We start from the raw sequence: 19,761 nt of genomic DNA, 5'->3' as shown, positions 1-19,761 counted from the left end.
CGCCCCCAACCCCCGAGCCCTGAGCCTCCCCGCCAAGCCGTGCCCATTCCCCCCTCCCCCCGCCTCCCCCCTCCCCCCCTCCCCCCTGCTGAGCCCTGAGCCTCCCCCCCTCCCCGAGCCCTGAGCTCCCCCCCCCCGCCCCGCCAAGCCCTAATCATGTTTGGAGAGTTTTGCACAATGCAACTTGATTGTCTTTTATTGTCAATAAATGTAATTACATTTATTACATTATTTCCGTGCCATTTGGGTCAGTGGCTATTGCCAGCTACTAGGGATGCACTTGTGCTGGGGTAAGGGACTTTGGCTGGGGGAGGGATGCACTTGCGCTGGGGCAAGGGACTTCGACTGGAACTTGTGGAGGCTTTTGCTGGGTTGGTGGAGATCTATCCTCTGTGGCTTCAGAAGTCAGAATGGATCAAATTACAATTTGCAAAAGTCAGTGAGGACTTGGGCTGGGCGGTTCCAGTTACACATTCCAGAGAAACTTCAGGGCGTGGCTTATCCTCCAAGGGGACCAATCAGCAATAGGTCATGTGATAATGGAGAGCCAATCAGAGACACAGCAGCCATTTTATTAGTACAGCATTTATTGCCCATCCCTAATTGCCCTTGAGAAGGTGGTGGTTGTTATGTATCATTGTATTGTTATATGATGTCTGTAACATTGAATGTCCCTTCACCCTGTATACACATTACCTGTACATCAGAGGGTGCTGCTGCTGGAGACCTAAGGCTCACCTGCACACTGCAGGTAGCCCAGTATAAAAGGGAGCTCACCTCTTGGTGTCCTCACTCTAGGAGCTGCAATAAAGGACTACAGTCTGTGCAGTTTAAGTACCATACCCCTGCTTCGTGGAGTTATTTACAAGGTGCCTACATATATAATAGTAGTGAGCTACCTTCTTGAACTGCTGCAGTCCTTGTGGTGAAAGTATTCTACATTGACTTTGTCGTAGCGGATTGGGACATCTGAGTATCTCGCTGGGCCATTTCAGAGGGCAGTTAGGAGTCAACCGCATTGCTGTGGGTCTGGAGTTACGTATAGGCCAGACCGGATAAGGACAGCAGATTTCCTTCCCTAACCAGATGAGTTTTTAACAACAATCCCATAGTTTCATGATCACCATTCCTGATACTAACTTTTTAATTCCAGATTTATTTAATTAACTGAATTTAAATTCCGTGGAGGGATTTGAACTAACGTCTGCGGATCATTAGTCCGGTAACGTAACCAGCACGCTGCCGTAACCCACAGCTGTTTCTGCTACTACTGACCTCAGTGCCTCTGGTTTAGAGAGGAGAAAATTGGTTCCTGCTCTTGCATTAGTTTCCAATCATTCCTGACTGGATTCAGATAGTGGCCTGCTGTCGCTCACTGTCCCGGCCGAGAAATGAAGAGCTATGAGCATCTGGGCTTGGGCCAATTGCAACATGCTGTCTGCTGCAAACGAGGCTTCTGTTACTTGCTTGACACATCTGTCGACAATCCACTGACTGGTGTGGCATGAGGCACTGGGCAGGAACTTGGACCCTGCAAATGCCTCACACCCACCCACAGGAAGAGCTGTGAAGCAAAAGTATAAGAACATAAGAAATAGGAGCAGGAGTAGGCCATACGGCCCCTTGAGCCTGCTCCACCATTTAATACGATCATGGCTGATCCAATCATGGACTCAGCTCCACTTCCCTGCCCGCTCCCCATAACCCCTTATTCCCCTATCGGTTTAGAAACTGTCTATTTCTGGCTTAAATTTATTCAATGACCCAGCCTCCACAGCTCTCTGAGGCAGCGAATTCCACAGATTTACAACCCTCTGAGACAAGAAATTCCTCCTCATCTCAGTCTTAAATGGGCGACCCCTTATTCTAACATCATGCCCTCTAGTTCTAGTCTCCCCCATCAGCGGACACATCCTCTCTGCATTCACCTTGTCAAGCCCCCTCATAATCTAATATGTTCCTTAAGATCACCTTCCATTGTTCTGAATTCCAATGAGTAGAGGCCCAACCTACTCAACCTTTCCTCATAAGTCAAACCCCTCATCTCCGGAATCAACCTAGTGAACCTTCTTTGAACTGCCTCCAATGAAGTATGGATGACACATTCTGGAAAGACTATGTGGTCGGGACATGTGAGTCCTTGGGTAATGATCCATGAGGTGAAGTTACACCTACCTTTCTGTCTCCTGAAGATCTCCTCGTCCTGTTCCAAATCTAAGATTAGTATCGGAACACCCGACAGAATTCTCTCCCCGGCCATTCCAGATTACTGTGAGCAAAACAGCAGCTGGATCATAGCTGGGAAAGGCAAGGCTCGGACTGAAACAACAGCTAAAATTGATGCAATGATAAACGTGGAAATAAAGCAAACAAAATATCACTTTCAAACCTAAAATTGTAAAATGACACCTTTTAAAAAGCCTGATTCCTGTTGTTGGGGCAGGAAGTGCTTTCCCATAGGGAGTGATTGAGGCAGAGACGATTTCAGGGGGAAAATATTTAAAACATAGCAAGATATGGGACCATGAGGAGGGAAAGATGGATTTCTGTCGCGCCTTTTATGACCATCGTACGTCTCAAAAGCACTTTACAACCAATGAAGTATTTTTGGTGTGTAGTCACTGTCATCATCATCACAGGCAGTCCCTCGAAATCGAGGAAGACTTGCTTCCACTCTAAAAGTGAGTTCTCAGGTGACTGTACAGTCCAATACAGGAATTACAGTCTCTGTCACAGGTGGGACAGACAGTGGTTGAGGGAAAGGGTGGGTGGGGAGTCTGTTTTGCCGTACACTCCTTCCGCTGCCTGCGCTTGGTTTCTGCATGCTCTCGGCGACGAGACTCGAGGTGCTCAGCGCCCTCCTGGATGCATTTCCTCCACTTAGGGCGGTCTTGGGCCAGGGACTGCCAGGTGTCAGTGGGGATGTTGCACTTTATCAGGGAGGCTTTGAGGGTGTCCTTGTAATGTTTCCTCTGCCCACCTGGGGCGTGTTTGCCGTGTAGGAGTTCCGAGTAGAGCGCTTGCTTTGGGAGTCTCGTGTCGGGCATGTGGACAATGTGGCCTGCCCAGCGAAGCTGGTCGAGTGTGATCAGTGCTTCGATGCTGGGGATGTTGGCCTGATCAAGAACACTGATGTTGGTGCGTCTGTCCTCCCAGGGGACTTGCAGGATCTTGCGGAGGCGGCGTTGGTGGTATTTCTCCGGTGATTTGCGGTGCCTGCTTTATATGGTCCACAGCCAGCGGGGGAGCGAAGTCTCGCCGGTCACTGATGGAGATGAAGAGCAGGCACTGTTGGGGGTTGGACAGTGGGCTCAGGTAGCTATCCTTGCAGCATGGGTTTGTGCTTTAAGGGTAAAGAAATGCACCCACTATTGGGGCCAGGGGAAAGTTAAGCATTGGAGGGGGGAGATTGGGGTGTAGGATGGCAACGTATGGGGATCACAGTTGTAATGACCATACAGCGGTATAGTCTTTTCTCAATAGGAGGGAAGTGGGATTGTTTTGGATTGAGAATAAAGAGCCAGCACAGACACGATGGATTGAATGGACCTCCTTGTGTGCTGAAACCTTCTACGGGTCTATTCGTTGATACCTCATAAACTGACCTACAGTGGGAAGGGCAGAGTAGCAAGTTTGCAGGAGGCACGATGCTGCCGATACGATATTTTTCTCTCTCTCGTTGTTGAAAGTGTCTTACAGTGTACACGGAACCGGTTTCTCAACAGCAGAGAGAATCCCAAAGCGGTTTCTATGCCAACTTTGCAGCATAAATAGGATGTAAAATACCCAAGGGCTCAAGCACTGCCCTTCAGTCCTTGCCGCTGCTAATGGCCATGATGAATGTCCCAGTATTTTACACTGACACTGCATCAGAGGAGAGCGAGCTCGTTGGAGCACAATGTGTTTTAACAGGCCATGGCGATAATCGAGGTAAAATATATTGAATTGATCATTCCAACTGTTGGCAGATAGCTTGTGGAGTAATGACTGAATGGCAGCAACGATATTCAGTACTTCTCCAAACTAATGCAAGAAGCACTTTGAAATTAAGCAGATTCTAACTTTACGAGCGTTTCTCCAAAAAAATTATGATTGGGTGATAAAGGAAACTATAATTGAAATTTGAGTCACAATGATGAAAATGTAGTCCCGGCATATGTTGAACCAGGGCAGAGGAAGGTTCATAGCAACGTGCAAGTAGAACTCCCTCACGACCCAGTGGGTAGATGCAATGTCAGCCGTGGGATTGAGGGACACCAGAGTCGTGTCGGTTCAGGCTGCCGTGGGAATTTTTTGAATTACATCAGAACTGCAACGAGGTGAAAGCCTGCTGTGCAATCGTAGCATTTGAACAAATTCATGATCACCATAAATAGTTTAACACTTTTGTCAAAATACTGAGCCGGGGAAACTCATTCAAACATGATAAATGAAGGACAAATAAAAACAGAAAATGCTGGAAACGCTCAGCAGGTCAGGCAGCGTCTGTGGAGAGAGAAACAGCGTTAACATTTCAGCTCCGATGAGCTTTTGTCAGAATTGGAAATTATTAGAGGCGTAACAGATTTTAAGCAAGTGCAGGGGCTGTAATGTATTTGCTTCATGGGTTCTTTGCTTAAGAATTCATAGCAGCACATTGCGATTAAGAACTAGTTGGTTCATTAACAAAGGTTCAACAATCACACGACACATTACCAGTTCATCCACTAGGCTCACAACCTCATCGTGGATGACATGGACCCAACTGGCTGGGGTTTTATTGAGTCTTGTGAACATCACATGACTGGCTAAGCCACTCACAATGCAACAGCTCTACAACTATTTTGAGTTGTATCAGTAATCAAGTGCCCCCTGATTAAAGGGGGGGGGGGCAGGGGGCACACTCCAAAAACTTTTCAAATGCCCCCTTGGGTTTTTTTTGAGGGCACTAGAAACACAATATACAAGTGCCCTCTGGCTAAAAGGGAGGGAGGGTACTAAAACCGACAACTTAAACAAATTAAACTTTAGACATTAAAATCAAATTAAAATTTGGTTGCCGGGGGTGATGATGCACTCCAGTCCCTCCGGCGCCCACCTCTCGCGGAAGGCCGCGAGCGTACCGGTGGACACCGCGTGCTCCATCTCCAGGGACACCCTGGCTCGGATGTACGCGCGGAAGAGAGGCAGGCAGTCGGGCTGAACGACCCCCTCGACCGCCCGCTGCCTGGACCGGCTGATGGCACCCTTGGCCGTGCCCAGGAGCAGTCCTACGAGGAGGCCCTCGGACCTACCCGCTCCCCTCCGCACAGGGTGCCCAAAGACCAGGAGTGTGGGACTGAAGTGCAACCAGAATTTGAAGAGCAGCCCCTTCAGATATCGGAAGAGGGGCTGCAACCTCGCACATTCCATAAAAACATGGAACACGGACTCCTCCAGACCGCAGCAATTACAGGCGGCCTGGGAGCCTGTGAACTGACTTAAAAACTTATTGCACGGGACTGCTCCGTGCAACACCCTCCAGGCCAAGTCCCCAATAAATAGTGGGAGGATTCCCGCGTAGAGTGCACTCCATTAGTGACCCCCGCCTCCTCTGGACGGCAAGATGGTACGCCATGGCGTGTCCGGACGGCAGATGAGGATGGCAAGGTGGAGAGTGTGCAGGAGCAGCCCATACAGGAAACCCCTCCGCGCGGAACTGAAAGGCACGGAGAGGATTTCCTCGAGGAGGCTCAAGTTGTGAGGCACCGGCTCCCGAGGGAGGTTTCAGGGCTTGGCGCCGATGAGGAATTCCGTCCGGACGGGGGTCAGTTTGGACGGGATCTCCCCACCTGCTTGAGCCTCCTTGATGCACCTAACGGAGTCAGGGCCTAAAGCTGTTTTTAGCGACTCGATGGCATCGGCCACGCGGCAGACATCGGCCCAGTTTAGGTACCGCGCCAGCATGTCTGGCGCCATCCAGCCCGCTCCTCCGCCATCGAGCAGGTCCCTGACCCTGGTCACCTCACCAGCCACAGCCCTCTCGTCCGCCTGCCACCTAAAACCTCGGTCATGGAGGTACGGATTCCTGAGCAGTGGCTCCTGCAGGACAGCCGCCACTCCAGACGGTGGAGAGCTGCGTTTGGTGGCCACTCTGTTCCAGACCCTGGTGAGTTCCTGGTAAAACACAGGCACTCCCTGCATGGCGGTCCTGACGCCCCCCAGGCTCACAAACAGGAGCTGCGTGTGCAACAGCTCTACAAACTTGTTAGCATACTCACGGGTGCAGACATTACAGGGGGAGGGGAGGAAAGAACAAAAGGGAAGGTCTGTGATAGGGTGGAAGGCAGGAGAGATTAAATGACAAAAGATGAGGGGCTGTTCCTCGAGTTTGCATTGAGCTTCATTGGAACAGTGTAGGAGACCAAGGGCGGAGAGGGCAGAGTGGGAGTGGAGCGGGGAATTAAAGTGACAGGCGCCCGGAAGCTCGGGGTCACACTTACGTACTGAACGGAGGTGTTCCGCAAAACGGTCACCCAATCTACGCTTGGTCACCCCAATGTAGAGGAGACCGCATCGTGGACAGCGCGTAACTGTGAAGACTTGCTTCCTGTTGAGCTTTGCACGGACTAATTCATATTGCCGATCATCAGGTTCTGCAAAGAACTGGCTGAACTTGAGCAGGGCTGGAGTGGGCTCCTTGATTGTATCTGGCGAAGGAAGGGAGCAGATAATCAGCCAGCATTGTGTTCATTATTCTGCAGGAAACGTGCATATTAATGAAATTGAGTAAAGAGGGGAATACAGTCAGGGTACGATAGAGTAGTGGTCATTTTATTGGTCTAGCAATGTAATGTCGTAGACTAATAATCCAGAAGAACACATTCATAATCCCACCACGGCAGTTTGCGAATTTTAATTCAGTTTAAAAATTCTGGGGCAAAGAAGCGTGTGAAATTAACTGTGACCATGAAGCTGTAGGATTGTTGTAAAAACCCATCTGGTTCATTGATGTCCTTTAGGGAAGGAAATCTGCCGTCCTTACCCGGTCTGGCCTATACGTGACTCCAGACCCACAGCAATGGGGTTGACTTTTATCTGCCCTCTGAAATGGCCCAGCGAGACACTCGGTTGTATCAAACTTCTGCAGGACAGGCAATAAATGCTGGCCTTGCCAGTGAGGCCCACGTCCATAAAATGTTTTTTTTTTAACGTGAGACATCCAAGGGTGGAATAGCTTGCTGACACTCACCGGCTTGACCTGCAGATAAGGAAAGGTCAGTTAGATGAGGTACCAGAGAACCGATAGTAATCACAGAACCAAACCCCAGAATCAACCACTGCCTTCAGAGAAGGGAGGGGGTAAATGGAGATAACTGGGAAAAGAATTTTGTTAAAAAGCAGAGCTATGGTAAGATTAAAGTTTAATTCAATCTTAAAAGCTTTCTGTATTCAGGAGGCTACTATCAGGTCTGTGATTGGAGCGTGGGCAGATACAGCAGAGCGAGCGGCGAGGTCGGGGCGAAGGAGCGGTAGAGAGATTGTGGAGGGACGTGATCGGGGCCCAGGAGAGGCGAGGGCCCAGGGGCAGCACGGGCCCAGCCCACACTGCGATATGTGTGCGCACTAGGTCCGTGCAGCAGAGCAGGTCTCCAGTCGTCCTGGGTAACCCTTGCCACTGGACCAAGACCTCGCTCTGTCAAGCCCGTGTGGTGGCTGGTGTGCAACGGTCACCCCACATTAAAAAAATCCACGCACAGGCATCTTCCACCCTTCACCATGTAGTTCGGGATCCAGGATATTAGGTCCTTTATTGGAACACCTGTGAACTCGTCCTTTTTGGCATGGAAGCAAGTCATCCTCGATACGAGGGACTGTCTATGATGATGATGGTGATGATTCTCATTTCATTTTTCTTCAGCAATGAGTGTCGCTGATTGAAAATCTTTCTTAATTTCACTGAATTGTCCTTGAAGACAATGCGGGTTATTAGGAATAAATGATTGTCTTTTTTTGGCACTGAGAGAAATGATATAAATGTTGTGCGTGATGCATTTTAAAAGCTGACTTCAAACAATGAAAACGGGAATGGATATACAGATAACCAGTCCTGTAAAACTGTCTCTTTGGGGGCAAAAAAACCTTGGATGGTATTTTTAGAAAAGTCATGTTTTTTTATTGGAAGGTCAGTTGGAAGCTGTAAAATGTAAAAGGTTGGAGAGGATCAGTGGAGAGAGCTGGAGTGCACAATGTAAGTGTCACTCTGATGAGCTGCTCTGAGATACGGAGCTCACATCAAACAAACCAAAACTGCTAATGAATTTTCTTTGTATTCTGTCAGAGCTCTGAGCTAATCTACCCCGGTCCATTTGACTTTCTGTCTCCGAGTCGGTAATAGGAATTGATCAGGGCTATAATATTTCACCAGCATCAATTAAACGCAGTGAGGTGAAAGAGAAACTGAAGCAACCAGGTGATTTCTCTTCTATAAACTGTCGGAACTTAACTTGATTACTGTTACACTAAAATAAAGCGGAAAATACAAGGGGCTGGATTTGTCGGTCTTCTGCCGCCCCTGTTAGCAATGGCGGCAGTAAGCAGCTCCGGGCGGGGGGCCAGCTCCCAGTTCCCCGCCGGGACATTCAGGGCCGCTTTCGACGGGGCGCAGAGTATTACCGCCCGGAAATGGCGAGCCAGCGTGCAACGCCCCTGGTTACAACACCGGCTCGATATTTGGCTCCCGCCCGATCCATAGAGCGCCTTCTGCTGGGACCGCCTGCGAAAGTGGGCAGTTCGAGCTGGAGCGGCCCGAGAGAGGTCAGTAAGTGGGATTGTTTTTTGGGGCGGTGGGTGGGGGGGGGGAGGGGTTGCGATTTATGTTGTGGTGGCGTGAGTTATAGGGAATGTTTTTGGTGGTTCTCTTTCAGGTTTTCCCCCCCCCCACTCGAGGCCTCTCTCTCGGCGCTCCGAGGCCGGTTGTTTAGCTCGGGATTTCCCCTTGCTCACCCGGCCTAGTGCCCTAAAAGAGGTGCGCAATGCTTCCCTTAGCGCTCCGCCCCACACTCCGAGCTCAGCTGGTGAACTTTGCGATGGCAGACGCTCCGCCCGGGACAACGCCCTAACTGAGGCACGAGTCGATTTCTCCCCCGAGGAAGATCCAACAGATCTCTTGATCTCTGCCCAAAACAGTGACCTACCTTTTCAGACACTGACTGACAGACCTGTGGTGTGTTTCCCGCGATTTTGAGAAGTGGAGAGCATTGGGAGGGTCTATGTTAGCTTATTTGTTTCTCGATTCGGATCTGCCATATATTTCCAACGTCTTCTGTTTTTATGCTGTGGGTTTCCAGTATTTGCAATCAGTACAGCTGCTGCACAATTACAGCGAGCTTTACTGTAACATCTGTCGTGTGAAAGAGAAAACAAAGCTAAAGACCGAGCTATTGTGAATTAATTTGCTCAGCATCTGGAATGACAAACCGTAACATTATTTGCTTAGGCACACAAGATTCACCAACTGGAACATCATTAGACAGGAACAATCAATGGTGTGTCCAATTACAGCATTGTTTTAGCAAGCCCAGTGTGGATACATGAGTGCGGTGCTGGATTTCATAATCCATGTTCACAGGAACCACAGATTTAGGTATTTACAGTAAAGTCATATTTATAATGAAACCAATATTGTCGGTGAAAGATCCTGAGCTTCAGTCTTTGTGCGTCATTTTTATGTGTCAGCTGTGGCTCAGTGGGCAGCACCCTCGCCTCGGAATCAGAAAGTTGTGGGTTCAAGTCCTACTTTGGAGACTTAAGCATAAAAATCTAGGCTGACATTCCCAGTGTAGTACTGAGGGAGCACTGCACTGTCGACAGGGCAGTACTGAGGGAGCGCCGCACTGTCGACAGGGCAGTACTGAGGGAGCGCCGCACTGTCGGAGGGGCAGTACTGAGGGAGTGCCGCACTGTCTGAGGGGCAGTACTGAGGGAGCGCCGCACTGTCGGAGGGGCAGTATTGAGGGAGTGCCGCACTGTCGGAGGGGCAGTATTGAGGGAGCGCCGCACTGTCGGAGGGGCAGTATTGAGGGAGTGCCGCACTGTTGGAGGGGCAGTACTGAGGGAGCGCCGCACTGTCGGAGGGGCAGTACTGAGGGAGTGCCGCACTGTCGGAGGGGCAGTACTGAGGGAGCGCCGCACTGTCTGAGGGGCAGTACTGAGGGAGTGCCGCACTGTCGGAGGGGCAGTACTGAGGGCGTGCAGCACTGTCTGATATGCCGTCTTTCAGATGAGACGTTAAACCGAGGCTCCGTCTGCTCTCTCAAGTGGACGTACAAGATCCCACGGCACTATCTCAAAGAAGAGCAGGGGAGTTATCCCCGGTGACCTGGCCAATATTTATCCCTCAATCAACATGACAAAAAAAAACAGATTATCTATTCACATTGCTGTTTGTGGGAGCTTGCTGTGCGCAAACTGGCTGCCATACTTCCTAGATTACAACAGTGACTACACTCCAAAAGTATTCCATTGACTGTAAAGTGCTTTGTGACATCCGGAGGTTGTGAAAGGCGCTATATAAATCCAAGTCTCTTTTTTCTTTTTACTATATAGCGCAGGGGACCTAAAAAGCGAGGGATAATATTTTAAAAAGCTAGCCTTCCATAGCTGGCATTGTTATAAACCATGTCCAGCCAAGGGCCTGGTCTTTCCACAAATCCAGCCTTTGCACAATGCATTGTAGCTGGGCCCATTTCATTCAAACGGTCTAACGCCTTTTGTCAATACAGATGCCAATCCTCATTAAAACTTGCAATTCAATACTGAGTAACAAGTCACGTACCCGGCGATCATTGTTAAACAAGATGGATTTTTGTTAGATAAAGGTATTAAGGGATAAGGAACCAAGGTGGGTAAATGGAGTTAAGATATAGTTCAGCCATGATCTAATTGAATGGAGGAACGGGCTCGAGGGACTGAATGGCCTCCCCCTGCTCCTCTGTTCTCAAATCCAGCACAAATGATTGAAGCAACTGCCTGCATTTCTACCTGAGGGGCTGCTCATCCATCTGTTCTTGGATTTTGTAGTGAATACCAATATCTCAGCAGCCTCCATTGAGAATTTGCCTTACAGTAAAGTGTGTATGCCTATCTCTGTGTCTACACACACAAAGCTCAAATTCACCTCGATGGTCTCAGGGAGGTTTTAGTTGGGGTTAAAACAAAGTCAGACTCAACAAGGTTAAAAATTCCTCGGGTCAGCAATAAAACTTGCCCAGTGTTACTCCAGATCATTACATTTTTGTAATGCCCAGGTGTACACGGTAAAAGCTTTTCAAAATAGCATAGGCTGTTAGTGAATTTATACCTAGCGATGCTCTGTGGCACTGTCGGAGTTATTTAGCAATGGGGTGAATGCCTTGGTATTCCCTACAGCAACCAGTCGGTTGTTCCTTCACTTACTGTATTGAGACTGCGGGTGCACTGATCACCGAGACGTACGTGCACTGGGGCAGGACCAGTTTGTCGGTCCTCATTTTTCTTGCATCAGCTGATCATTAGATGCCCTGCGACGAAATAAATAAATTGCATTATCTTAACGAGTGCCTCCTCTCTCCCTTCAGAACTGCCAATGTAACAATAGTGACTGCACGTCACAGCAACTAATTGTGTGCGAGGCACGGAGGTATTTCTGAAAGATGTGATAAGGTGCTGTGTAAATGGTGCTGTGTTTGTTTATTAAAGCCCCCCTTGCAGCTGGGGAATCTACACAACGCCTCTTGTATAAAACCTGCAGTAAGGAGTTTCTGTACAGGCTTCGAACTGTATATTACGAAGTACATAAGGAGGAAGGAACCATAAAACAATTCTTAATTGCACCTTGCACTGAAAGATGGCGATTTACTGTGCCTGCTCTCGAGTTTATCTTGCTCCTCCCCCCCCCCCCCCCCCCCGACATGTCTGCGCTCCTCTAATTCTGCCCGCCTGAGCATCCCTGATTATAATCGCTCCACCTTTGGTGGCCGTGCCTTCTGCTGCCTGGGCCCCAAGCTCTGGAACTCCCTCCCTAAATCTCTCCACCTCTCTACCTCTCTTTCCTCCTTCACAACGCTCCTTGAAACCTCCCTCTTTGACCAAGCTTTTGGTCACCTGTCCTAATTTCTACTTATGCAGCTCGGTGTCAATTTTTAAAGATCTTACAATTCACCTGTGAAGTGCCTTGGGACGTTTCACTACATTAAAGGCGCTATATAAATACACGTTGTTGTTGCCGTGTACAGTTAAAACATTCCTACTCATCACTTGACATGTTTGACTGGTCAGATGATGCAGATAAAAAGGATTGCTTTTGAAACTGATTTATTAGTGTTTCTGAAGAAATTGCTCTGTTTTGGTAACAAAGGGATACTCTTGGGGTTCAGGGGAGAGGAATTTTGTGATCCTCAAGATTTCAGATTTGTATGTGTTGGGGAAACGAAACCCTTGCCATTGTCAGACATCCAGCATGTACGTCAACCATTCTGAAGTCAGACACGGTGGAGTTTAGCGACAGAGTAAAGCTCCCATTGCTCAGTCCCAACATGTGTCTTAGTCATCAGAAAACCATTCTTAATTTACCAGAGCCACATTTCCATTTGTCATGCCCCCTCATCTATGTGGCCTAAGTGAATCCACCAATATTAGCAGCAAGGATGTTTTACTCCAGTTATACAGGACCTTGGTGAGACCCCACCTGGAGTATTGTGTACAGTTTTGTTCTCTTTTCCTAAGGAAGGATATACTAGCCATAGAGGGAGTGCAGCGAAGGTTCACCAGACTGATTCCTGGGATGGCAGGACTGTCGTATGAGGAGAGATTGGGTCGACTAGGCCTGTATTCACTAGAGCTTAGAAGAATGAGAGAGGATCTCATTGAAAGGTATAAAATTCTGACAGGGTTGGATAGACTGGATGCGGGGAGGATGTTTCCCTGGGCTGGGAAGTCTAGAACAAGGGGTCACAGTCTCAGGATACGGGGTAGGAAATTTAGGACTGAGATGAGGAGAAATGTTTTCACTCAGAGGGTGGTGAACCTGTGGAATTCTCTACCACAGAAAGCTGTAGAGGCCAAGTCACTGAATATATTTAAGAGGGAGATAGATAGATTTCGAGAAACAAAAGGCATCAAGGGGTATGGGGAAAAAGTGGGAATATGGTGTTGAGATAGAGGATCAGCCATGATCATATTGAATGGCGGTGCAGACTCGAAGGGCCGAATGGCCTACTACTGCTCCTATTTTCTATATTTCTGTGTTTCTAATTTGGGAGCAGAATGATACTCCTCTACCAGGAAGCAGATTGAATGTGCTTTTGTGTTGCTGAGTTCCCTGAGTGTGAGTCTTGCACAGCTAGCTACAAGCCAGATGTTGAACTGCTGGGACTTACTAAGTCTGCCTGCCTGGAAGACCCATTTTAATGAGTCCCAGTGGTTTTACATTTAGCTTGCAGCCAGATGCACAAGACCTATACTTGGGGGAGCCCACGTTACAAAAGGTCTGGCCAAAATGTATTTCATAAGACTCTTGCACCAATAGATAGAGGAAACAGGCGAGTGAAACTGGAATTGTTCTCCTTGGAGCAGAGAAGGTTGAGAGGGGATTTAAAAGAGGTGTTCAAATTTTGAGGAGTTTTGATCGAGTACAGAGAGAAAAATTGTTTCCGCTGCCTAGAGGCTTGGTAACCAGAGGACACAGGTTTGAAGTGATTTTCAAAAGAGCCAGAGGGTAGATGAGGAAACAATTTTTTACGCAGCGAGTTGTTGTGATCTGGAACACGCTGCCTGAAAGGGCGATGGAGCAGATTCAATCGTAACTTTCAAAAGGGAATTGGATAAATAGTTGATAAGGAACCATTTTCAGGTCAATGGGGAAAGTGCAGGGGGAGTGGATGCAGAGAGGATGTGTCCGCTGATGGGGGAGACTAGAACTAGAGGGCATGATGTTAGAATAAGGGGTCGCCCATTTAAGACTGAGATGAGGAGGAATTTCTTCCCTCAGAGGGTTGTAAATCTGTGGAATTCTTTACCTCAGAGAGCTGTGGAGGCTGGGTCAGTGAATAAATTTAAGACAGAGGTAGACAGTTTGTTAACCGATAAGGGGATAAGGAGTTATGGGGAGCGGGCAGGGAAGTGGACCTGAGTCCATGATCAGATCAGCCACGATCGTATTAAATGGCGGAGCAGGCTCGAGGGGCCGAATGGCCTACTTCTGTGCCGTATCATTCTTTGATTCTAGGAGAATTCTGGCTTATCAAAGATGAAAGGATAGAGCAGGGCGCCATTCATTCCCCGGTCACGTCCTCTGCATTGCATAGATGGTCCAGTTCTTGATGCACATTCGCAGGACTTGTGAGACTTCTCCAGTGCGCACAAGCCTTTGTTGAAATGCAAACAAATGCCGATTGAATGAACCCAAAGTGCCTGATGTAAGGGTGGAATCTCAGTATTCACATCCTCAGACAGCAAGTCCTGACCCGAGTTTGGAATGGCTCTGATGTATCTACTTTATAATTCCCAATTTCATTGAAGTACAGCAGCATACTGCAAAAGCAAATCCCTTGTGCATAGCATGCACCTTTTGTTTTCTTCAGCTTTGTATTTGATTTTAATTTGACTGAATGAACAGTTGAGCTGCTCTGTCACAGATATTTGGCATCTTGTCGTTTGTGGGAATCATAACGGATGCTCAATACATTTAATGGCGAGATAGTTACACACTTATTAGGACGCAGAAACACCTCAGTTTTAATACTCTCTGCATCCTCTGTTCCAGGTCTCCCCAGTCACGCTCAATCCTTCAAACCAAGAGGACGGGAGAGAAAGCTGTGCCCAGCCGAGCCGACGAGCAAGATAGAGGCCATGGTCAAGCAACAGCAAATCATAAATTGCTAACAATGTCTGATTGTAAGTGGCAGAAACTGAGCAATCGTCTAATTCATTCATTGTTAGAATCCAGGTTTAGATTAAAAGCCGAACTTTGATTCAAATTAAGAACATAAGAAATAGGAGCAGGAGCCGGCTATTCGGCCCCTCGAGCCTGCTCCGCCATTCGATTAGATCATGGCTGATCTTCGACCTCAACTCCACTTTTCTTTCCAAATTAAATTTACAATGAAGGCCATGCCAACTTCCCTCAGTCGCGAGAGATGCGGATTTTGACTATTGCGCGCTGGCTGTGTCTGAGCACAGATTTGATATTACTAAAGAGCCAGAAAAAATACCATGTTCAGAAAATGGAATACCCTGTATTTAAGTTCAGATCCAAAAATCAAAAATGCTACTTTGAAACCAAATTCCGATTCACCCAGCTTTTCTCATTTTTACTTAATTCCTCTTTTGGAAAACCACGAGGAGGAAAGTGGAGAAAGTAAGGTTTCCATGTGACACCAAGATTTCAAAATTCTATTTCTAACGCCACCTGGTACCACACGCTCCAAACTCTGGACTGTCGGGAACGGGGTGCCGTGTGATCAGCCTGGCACTCGAGCAGAACGATCGCGGCACGGACCCCCTGTTCAAAGCGGCAACGGGGCGCACAAGAAAACCGGCCATTTTTTTTTTAACCAATAGCCGGCCACCTCCCCTTTAAGTTGCGCCCCGTGAGCGGCCGGCCGGTGGGTACGCACCCCGCGAAACTGTCACTGGCACCGCCCGGCGATGCTTCGGGGGGGCGAAACCCAATTTAGAGTCCGGGGCGCTGCGTACGGTGATGATGTCAGCATTGCCGGCGCAGCGGAGCGGGGCGCTACGGGTTACCGCCGCCGCTAAACTGCCGCCGAATTTAGCGGGAGTCGTTAGCGGCACCGCGCCCGATTGTAACGTTGTTTGCGCCCTGTTAGCGCCCCCTGGGGGTAACAGGAGGAGAAAATTACCCGGATTTCTCCCCCTCTAATGTTCACATTGGTTTAAAAAAAAATTGTCCCAATATATACGGTTTTCCACACGCACTCTCCTGGTGCAGCGCTCTCAGCTGCTGGGAGTGGCTGAGAAAATTAAACATCCCATTGTGATTTTCTGAACTTCCCCAGCGCCCCGATTGGGGGCGGTAACCGACTCGGGGCAGGACGTTCTGCGCCCGGCGTGGAGGTCACGTCCCCGCCGCGGAATCGCGGTTACCGCCTCTCACAGGAAGTGGAGCACAATGTCGCACGCTTCACTTCCTGTTGGGGCGGGTTTGGGGGGGGGGGAGGCGCTCTGTAACACGTTTCACCTCCCTTCCCCTTCCCTTAAAGGGGCAGGCCGCTGCGCACTCTGCACGGCTTGCGATGGCCACCAGGGCGGCGTGAGGCCGCAGCCCATCACGCAAACGGAGCGGCGGGCTGCACGGTGGCAGCCCGGACCGCGCAATGGAGGACGAAGACGGGCCGACCGGTGAGCTGGCCAAACCTGCACGGTGTGGCGACGCGTGGCGCTCCCGACCTCCCCTTGAACCTCCGCCCCGTGTGCGGAGATCGGCCCGGTTTGCGACCCGCCGGGCTGGCGCTGACACCCGCTCGCGGCAGCCTCGCCGGGTGCAGGCCGATGTCCGCCGCGGGGTGGAACGGGGTCGGTGCACTGCGCTCAGGGGTCGCCGCGCACGGTGATGATGTAATCGGTGGGCTCCGGGGTGCTACCGGCGGGTTGCTGCACTACCACGGCAGTGCCTCCGTGAATTCCCGCGGGAGCCCAAAACCCCCTCCCCAGGTGATAACAGTTCCCTCCCCCCGGAGGCGCCGACTGGCACAAAACAGGGAAATTCTGGCCCCAGAGTATCTCTGGTGCAGTGGGGTACATGTGCAGGTGAAGGGAGGCTCCATGCTGGATGTACACATCTGCAAGGTTTACCCTGTAGTGTTTAGCCAAAAGGTTTCTTCAAACAGGACGACGCAGTTAGGGGCATCAATCGTTCTGTACCAGGTACATAACGCTGGACATTTTATAAAAGTCAGTGGCAGGTGTCTCCAGCGAACCGTCAGACCCAAAGCCCGATGCCTGCTTCCAGAATCCAGATTCAGCAGTTAATGGGTTAACAGTCTTGCCGCAACAACTTGGATCCAATGTCAAAAGAAGTTTAATGACCTCACACGAGTGGTCATAAGAACATAAGAAATAGGAGCAGGAGTCGGCCATTCAGCCCCTTGAGCCTGCTCCGCCATTTAATAAGGTCATGGCTGATCTGATCATGGGCTCAGCTCCCGCTCCCCATAGTCCTTTACTCCCTTATCGCTCAAAATTCTGTCTATCTCCGCCTTAAATATATTCAATGACCCAGCCTCCACAGCTCTCTGGAGCAGAGAATTCCACAGATTTACAACCCTCTGAGAGAAGAAATTCCTCCTCATCTCAGTTTTAAATGGGCGGCCTCTTATTCTAAGACTATGTCCCCTAGTTTTAGTTTCCCCGATGAGTGGAAATATCCTCTCTGCATCCATCTTGTCGAGCCCCCTCAGTATATTATATGTTTCGATAAGATCACCTCTCATTCTTCTGAACTCCAATGAGTAGAGGCCCAACCTACTCAATCTATCTTCATAAATCAATCCCCTCATCTCCGGAATCAACCTAGTGAACCTTCTCTGAACAGCCTCCAATGCAAGTATATCCTTCCTTAAATACGGAGACCAGAACTGTACACAGTACTCCAGGTGTGGCCTCACCAATACCCTGTACAGTTGTAGCAGGACTTCCCTGCTTTTATACTCTATCCCCCTTGCAATAAAGGCCAACATTCCATTTGCCTTCCTGATCACTTGCTGTACCTGCATACTAACTTGTTGTGTTGCATGCACAAGGTCAAGGTCAGTGAATGCACCTTCAAATACCGTCTCCCACCAACTGCAGCACGAGCCTCACACACGGTCAACGTACCACACCCCCCTACCAACAATCTCGATCAAGCACAGCTCGCACCTCACATTCATAGCTTCACCCCCCGGCCTCACACACTTACTGCTGCTGCAAGCCACACACCCATCCCCCCACACCTTGCACACGCTGCCAGTTATTCAACCATGACAGGCACATCAGCAAAACACATCGCACCGCACTCACTGACACACTTCTCGTTCCCTTGTAGGGCAAGGTGATTCCCACCACAGACAGCTCCCACCACAGACAGTTCCCACCCCAGACAGCTCCCACCACAGACAGCTCCCACCCACAGACAGCTCCCACCACAGACAGCTCCCACCACAGACAGCACCCACCCCAGACAGTTCCAACCACAGACAGCTCCCACCACAGACAGCTCCTACCACAGACAGCTCCCACCCACAGACAGCTCCCACCACAGACAGCTCCCACCACACAGTTCCCACCACAGACAGCTCCCACCCACAGACAGCTCCCACCACAGACAGCTCCCACCACAGACAGTTCCAACCACAGACAGCTCCCACCACAGACAGCTCCTACCACAGACAGCTCCCACCCACAGACAGCTCCCACTACAGACAGCTCCCACCACAGACAGCTCCCACCACACAGTTCCCACCACAGACAGTTCCCACTACAGACAGTTCCCACCACAGACAGTTCCCACCCGCAGACAGCTCCCACCACACAGTTCCCACCACAGACAGTTCCCACCACAGACAGTTCCCACCCGCAGACAGCTCCCACCACAGACAGTTCCCACCACAGACAGTTCCCACCCGCAGACAGCTCCCACCACACAGTTCCCACCACAGACAGTTCCCACCCGCAGACAGCTCCCACCACAGACAGCTCCCACCACAGACAGCTCCCACCACAGACAGCTCCCACCACACAGTTCCCACCACAGACAGTTCCCACCACAGACAGCTCCCACCACAGACAGTTCCCACCACACAGTTCCCACCACAGACAGCTCCCACCACAGACAGTTCCCACCACAGACAGTTCCCACCCGCAGACAGCTCCCACCACAGACAGTTCCCACCACAGACAGTTCCCACCACAGACAGCTCCCACCACAGACAGCTCCCACCACAGACAGCTCCCACCACAGACAGTTCCCACCACAGACAGCTCCCACCCACAGACAGCTCCCACCACAGACAGCTCCCACCACAGACAGCTCCCACCCACAGACAGTTCCCACCACAGACAGCTCCCACCACAGACAGCTCCCACCACAGACAGCTCCCACCACAGACAGCTCCCACCCGTAGGCAGGTCACACTCGCAGACAGCAGCAGCCAATCGGCGGGCAACAAGTGGTGGACTCCGAGGCCCTCCAGTCACAGCCAACACCTCCCCAACCTCCAGCAACCCTCCCTGCACACTTCAGCAACTTTTCACATCACCTCCAGCAACCCAGTACTCCTACAAACTTTGCAGGCGCTAATACAAAAGCAATAATCAACGTTACTGCACGTTGGATGTATCCCGCTGCTTGCGCTGGGAGGGGCTGGGGGATGCCCTGCGGGGGAGGGTCCCTAGTGCAGCTGAACACACGTTCAGCCCTGCGTCTTTAGGAGAGGGCCTTGAAAGGAGCGGCGACATCCAAAAATAGCAGGTCATGGATCAACAGACTGACGTCACAGCTTGTGTCCTGCCGGTGCACACACACACTGCCCACACCACCAACGCACCAAGACATCGAACACCGTGGGCCTCGCCGGAAGAACATGAGAATTAGGAGCAGGAGTCGGCCCTATGTCCCCTCGAGCCTGCTCCGCCATTCAGTGAGATCACGGCTGATCTTCGACCTCAAGTCCATTTTCCCACCCGATCCCCAGATCCCTGGGTTCCCTTAATATCCAAAAATCTATCGATCGATTTCTTGAATATATTCAAAGTCTGAGGGGC

Source organism: Pristiophorus japonicus, chromosome 14 (genome assembly GCF_044704955.1).
Source record: "Pristiophorus japonicus isolate sPriJap1 chromosome 14, sPriJap1.hap1, whole genome shotgun sequence".
Lineage (NCBI taxonomy): Eukaryota > Metazoa > Chordata > Chondrichthyes > Pristiophoridae > Pristiophorus > Pristiophorus japonicus.
Note: the sequence above shows the minus strand (reverse complement) of the source record.